The following is a 4,922-nucleotide window of genomic DNA, read 5'->3' as shown; positions in this document are numbered from 1 at the left end:
GCATTGCTTTAAAGCTAAAACACTGCATGCCCGGGTCACAAGTCTTGTACCCTTTTTCTCTCTCTTCTTCTCCCCCCCTCCATCTCCTTTTGTTTTTCCTAGATTTAAAGATCAGCCAGCTCTGTTTGCTAGCTAGCCTATTTTTGGGGAAAAAAGGGTTGACGGGGAAGCAGGAAAAAGGAGCGCTTGGCCTGCATCCCCGTTAAAACCCAGGAGTGGACAGCCAGCTTTCCTCTGGCATCGCCTTTCAAAGCCCATGCCGCAGTCAGCATATTGAATATTTAATGTCCTGATGAGCATTTCCACCTGCTGACACAGGCAAAGTGACAGAACAATACACGCGCTGGAACAAGATCATCAATTGACTCCCCAGCCGGTCTGCCAGGTCAGGCAGTTAAAAAAAAAAAAGAAATATAAAATAATCTGTCTGTCTTTCTTCCCTGCTTTGCCCGGGGTCACACATTGCTCCTCTGAGAAGGGTTCCCACCTGAAATACATACTTCTTTACATTCCATAGCTTGCCAGGTTCATATGGGCATATAAAGAAGTATGTCTCTCAAGCAGGTAGTTTCAGTATGCGCATTTATATGGTCACAGGAGGAAAAATAACGCTGATTTACAATTTACATCCCGAGAGTGAGTTACGGCTCAGTTTAAACCAGCAGACTTTCCTCCTGCCCAGCCCATGTGCAGAGACACACACACCCCCCCCAGCTCCTGCTCCTTGCCGGTAATCCCGGGCTTTGCCCTCGGCAGGTGATGGATTTTGGTCCCTGGGAAGAGGAACTGGATAATTCACCGGACACAAAGCGGCAGCGGTCTGGTGGCTGCCCTGGCAGGGGCTCTTTGTCACGTAAACGGCACAGAGTAAAAGCCAGCCTCCCATCCACCTAAAAAGTAGGTGTTTCATTCAAAATCGTAAACTTTCAGCAATTAAAAAGACCAAAATGTGGTTTAGTGGAAGGGATTTCCTTTATATGCATATAGATATAATTTTAGACAAAGCCATGTGGAGGAAAGTTAAATACATATTATTTCCCAATTGCCTCCATCCTGCAATTTGGAAACAAAAAGCCAGTTTGTTTTCAGAAACCCAAAAATCAAACGGCCAGCTACTGCTTTACAAACCGACACCCGGAAGAACTGCTCCATTTGCCAGAGTAAGAAAACTCATCAGCTCCAGACAAGCAATTGCTTTCATCCGTAAGTAGAGATTAAAGCATAGGAAGAAGAAAGCATCTTACCTAGTGAATCCAATGATTTTTCCTCTGCTGGTCACTGTGAGTGAGACACTACCTCGCAGATAAGCAAACCCCAAAAGATAGCACACGCCTTTTGGGGAGTTCAGGGTAATTAAAAAAAAAAAAATTAAAAATTGCTTCTAATAAGTCATCCGGTTGAGCTCCACGCCAGCTAAGGGTTTTTGGGGAGACACCTGCAGATATGCAACACAAAAGGCAGCCAAAGCCAGGTGCCGGCAGCTCAGGCCAAAGTCTTTTTGAGTTATTCCCGCAACCCCCGCGGGATGCGCGCCCGTGCACACCGCCGCGCGCTTGTGCACCCATGGGGCTCAGCCCCGCGTGCAGCCGCTGGCTCTCCCCCTCTCCCTCGCCTCCTCGCAGCCGCGCTGAGCTTTAAAGCTCCCCGAACAATGTGGGCCGAGTGGCAGGGCTGCAAACACCGCCCGGGCTGAATAGGAGACTATTATGGGCAGGATTTAGGCAGGGAGCGACGGCGGAGGTCACGCCGGGCGCTGCCTGCTTGCTGCCTGCTCGCTCAGCAGGGCGGGCAGGGCACGCTCACCTGCGCTTGCTGCCCCTCGCCCCGCTGCTGCCGATCGATACCAATTTACAGGCAAATGCAGAATGGCTGCCTTCGTGTTAATGAATTTTACCATTTCTCACAGTCTTCTAATGAACCCTTTAAAGAGGGTTTAAGTAAACTTAGCAAGTGGCAAACTAAGCACTTTGGAATACCTAATTGCATCGATGCTTTTCCACAGCTTTTTAAAATAACACTGCCAGCTGGGGAGTAAATATTTCCCTGCTCCTCATCGACTTCTAGCACCACCGAAAAGCAAAGGCCGCACTGAGCCAGGGTGTAAATCCGCTGTGCTCAGGGCCCCAGCCCCCAAAATGGCTTTACACCCCTCATGCAACACCAACAAATGCCTCGGTCCTGGCTCTGTGCAGCTCCCCTCCTTGCTCCCCTAGGTTTGTTGGCCCTTTTAACCGTCATTATTTGTCTCATTTCAAGGCAAATTTCAACCTTTAGTTTGGATTAAGGGGAAGAGAGATGGAGCTGTGGCACCATTGTAATGCATGACTGCAGTGAAATTAAAGCAAAGGGAGAGCTGAGGAGTGTGAGGGAAAGTCTGAGTGCTTAAGACTCAAAAAAAACCCCAACAAAAATCAAAGTGCTGGCGGGGGGTTTTGCACAGCCAAGGCACTCCATGGTATTGAATTTCCTTCAGACTGACAACAGTAGGACAGCTACTGGACTTCTTGGGCCATTAAACATCTGCAACTCATACCCAATTTGCTTTCTTCAAATGCATTTGACATAGGCTGTCCTGAATGGTCCCCAGCTTCTGCAGATGAGTGGGACAGCGGCTGCCAGCCACTAAAGAGGGCACTATGTGAGAGCTAAAACCCCGACATTTTAAATCCTTACTAAAACTGAAGACAATGGCACAACCATGGCAGCAAAGTTCATCCAGGAGATTTAAATTTGCTTTGAGGCTCTGTGTGGAAGCTCACACTTTCCAGGGTTGTGCCTTTTGGTGGAGGAGCAGATAAACGGTGTGGCGGTGCTTTTAATGGTGACGCCAGAGGCACTTTGTGGTTCCCATCCTGCAGCTACCACCAGGAGTAAGTGGTGATGGGCGAGTGTCACCCAACGTCCTCGACCCACCTAGGCTCTCTGAGCTCCTGGGCTTGCTCTTAGCAGGAAAACGTGCGCAATAAAATTGTGGCTGTTCTGGGGAGAAAAATGGATGGAAAGCTGGATAGTGCAGAGGCCAAGGGGCAAATAAAAGGGAAGGGAAGAGCCTGAGATATTGCCTGGAGGCGGAGAGAGAAGGAGGATGGTGGGAGGGATGGAAAGCAACGTGCCGTGTACTATATCCCTCCTCTGCCCCAGGCTCACGGTGCTGCTCAGGTCCAGGTGGCAAAGTCGATCTGGAGCTGTGCTGCACAAAACTTTGGGGACTTGACTGGAGACAGCCCGTATTTAGGGCTGGGCACCGGAGAAGGGAGAGGCAAGCGGGGCCGAGGCAGAGGCAGGGCTCGCCCCAGCGCAGCCCACGGCAGAGGGGCTGGGCTGGGCACCGGGCTCAGTCCTTGCGCGACATAGACACAACCATCCGCTCGAGAGAAACCCAGCAATTAAACCGACAGCACAGATCACAGATTTCTGCCTATACAATTACACATGATTGCTGAGTGCACACTCTCTCCGGCACAGACATATACATATATCCATACTCTAAACACAGCCTGGAAATGCGTTGTACTTGGATGATATGTTACACCTGCTTATATATAGCATTTATATACCTGTGTATAAAGATGTGTAAAATATACATATGCATGCTATAAAAAGATACCTAAATTTGTGTGCGTGTGTGTATGTAGCACAGTATCCACCTCACAATACTGACGGCTATATATTTATGTGACTAGGTATCACCACTATCATATAAAATATAATGACCATAGTCAACTCTGAGCTGCAGAAGCAATAACAGTCAATTCATGTTTGAAGTGTAACCTGAATTCCAAACCCTTGCAGGGAAAACCTAACTTCTCCTCCTCCTGTTTCCTTCCTGCTTGTCCACAGACCATGCGCCTGTAATTAATGCTCATTTCTCGGCATTTTAACAGTTAATCACCGCAGCATTGAGATCATTGCAAGTTAGGCTAAGTTTAACCACATTTCACCCTTTTGCTCTGGCTGGTATTAGCTCATAGCACTAGTTTGTTGCAAATAAATAAATAAAGACCCAATCCCCCCAGGTGTCATTAGCCAGCCTGTGTCTGAATTAGGCATTTAAAGGCCGGTTTAACCTTGCAGATCGGTTGCATGTCAAAGTTCTAACATTTCAGTTCAGATTATTCTAGTGCACTGCTTGCTCTGCAGTTTGTTAGGTTTTTTTTTTTTTTTAAATGCGGAGTATGCCACAGCAGAACAAAAAAAAAAAAGGGGGGGGGCGGGGGAGGTCTAACCCATCCACAGATTAAACACATAACCAGCACATCCCCGCACAGACACGCACACGCGGCACACAGACACGTACATTTGCCGGATGCAAAAGCCCACATTTAAGTCCCCGGGTAAGTTGGATGGGCACTCGGTCCTGCATTGGCCAGAAAAAGTGTTTAAAAACAAGCTGAGCTGGTAGCGGTTAAAGGCAAGGCAGGGAGCAGAAGAGGGGAAGGGGGGGGGGAAAAAAAAAAAAAAGACATACCAGTTAGGAGCTTCTGTTGCAGCAGAGGACTCACCAGAGCACTAGCTGAAAGCTGAATCAGCTTTCGAGAGTTAGGGATGCATAGAGGAGGGTCATGGAATCACAAGGTAATAATGCGCTTCATGCTGCAGCCGTCAGCCTTCTCCTTATAGCCAATCTCTAATGCAGGAAGGGAAAAAGAGAGCAGGCCCAGGAACGGTATTAGTCCTCACTTGGAGGAAAAAAAAAAAAAAATTCAAAAAAAAAAAAATCATCAGGCAAACCCTCCCCTCCCCATCCACCCTTACCTCACCCCCTCCACCCGGCACCACTACAACTCCATCCCCGCTGCTGCATCGCGGCTCGGTGGGGCGGGGGGAGGAAGGCGGGAGGCAGCGCGGTACAGCGGGGGCTGAGCGGCGGAGCCTGAGCGGGCGGAGCGGGGCTCCGGGGAGCGGGGCTCCGGGGAGCGCTT

At 49.1% G+C, this 4,922-nt stretch overlaps 1 long non-coding RNA gene across 1 annotated transcript in view; it reads right to left on the bottom strand.

Annotated features, from left to right (window-relative positions):
- The window catches only part of LOC103919309, a 46,249-nt gene extending 41,384 nt beyond the window's left edge, over positions 1–4,865 (bottom strand). Inside the window, exons 1-2 of the long non-coding RNA XR_663741.1 lie at positions 4,756–4,865; positions 4,469–4,627 (exon numbers count right to left, since the gene is read on the bottom strand). This is a non-coding gene — a long non-coding RNA (uncharacterized LOC103919309). The remainder of the gene's footprint in view (positions 1–4,468; positions 4,628–4,755) is intronic.
- Between the last annotated feature and the right edge of the window lie 57 nt (positions 4,866–4,922).

This window comes from Pygoscelis adeliae, unplaced genomic scaffold, assembly GCF_000699105.1.
Source record: "Pygoscelis adeliae isolate BGI_AS28 unplaced genomic scaffold, ASM69910v1 Scaffold286, whole genome shotgun sequence".
Lineage (NCBI taxonomy): Eukaryota > Metazoa > Chordata > Aves > Sphenisciformes > Spheniscidae > Pygoscelis > Pygoscelis adeliae.
The sequence above is the reverse complement of the archived record's forward strand: the minus strand, read 5'-3'. Positions and strand labels throughout refer to the sequence as shown.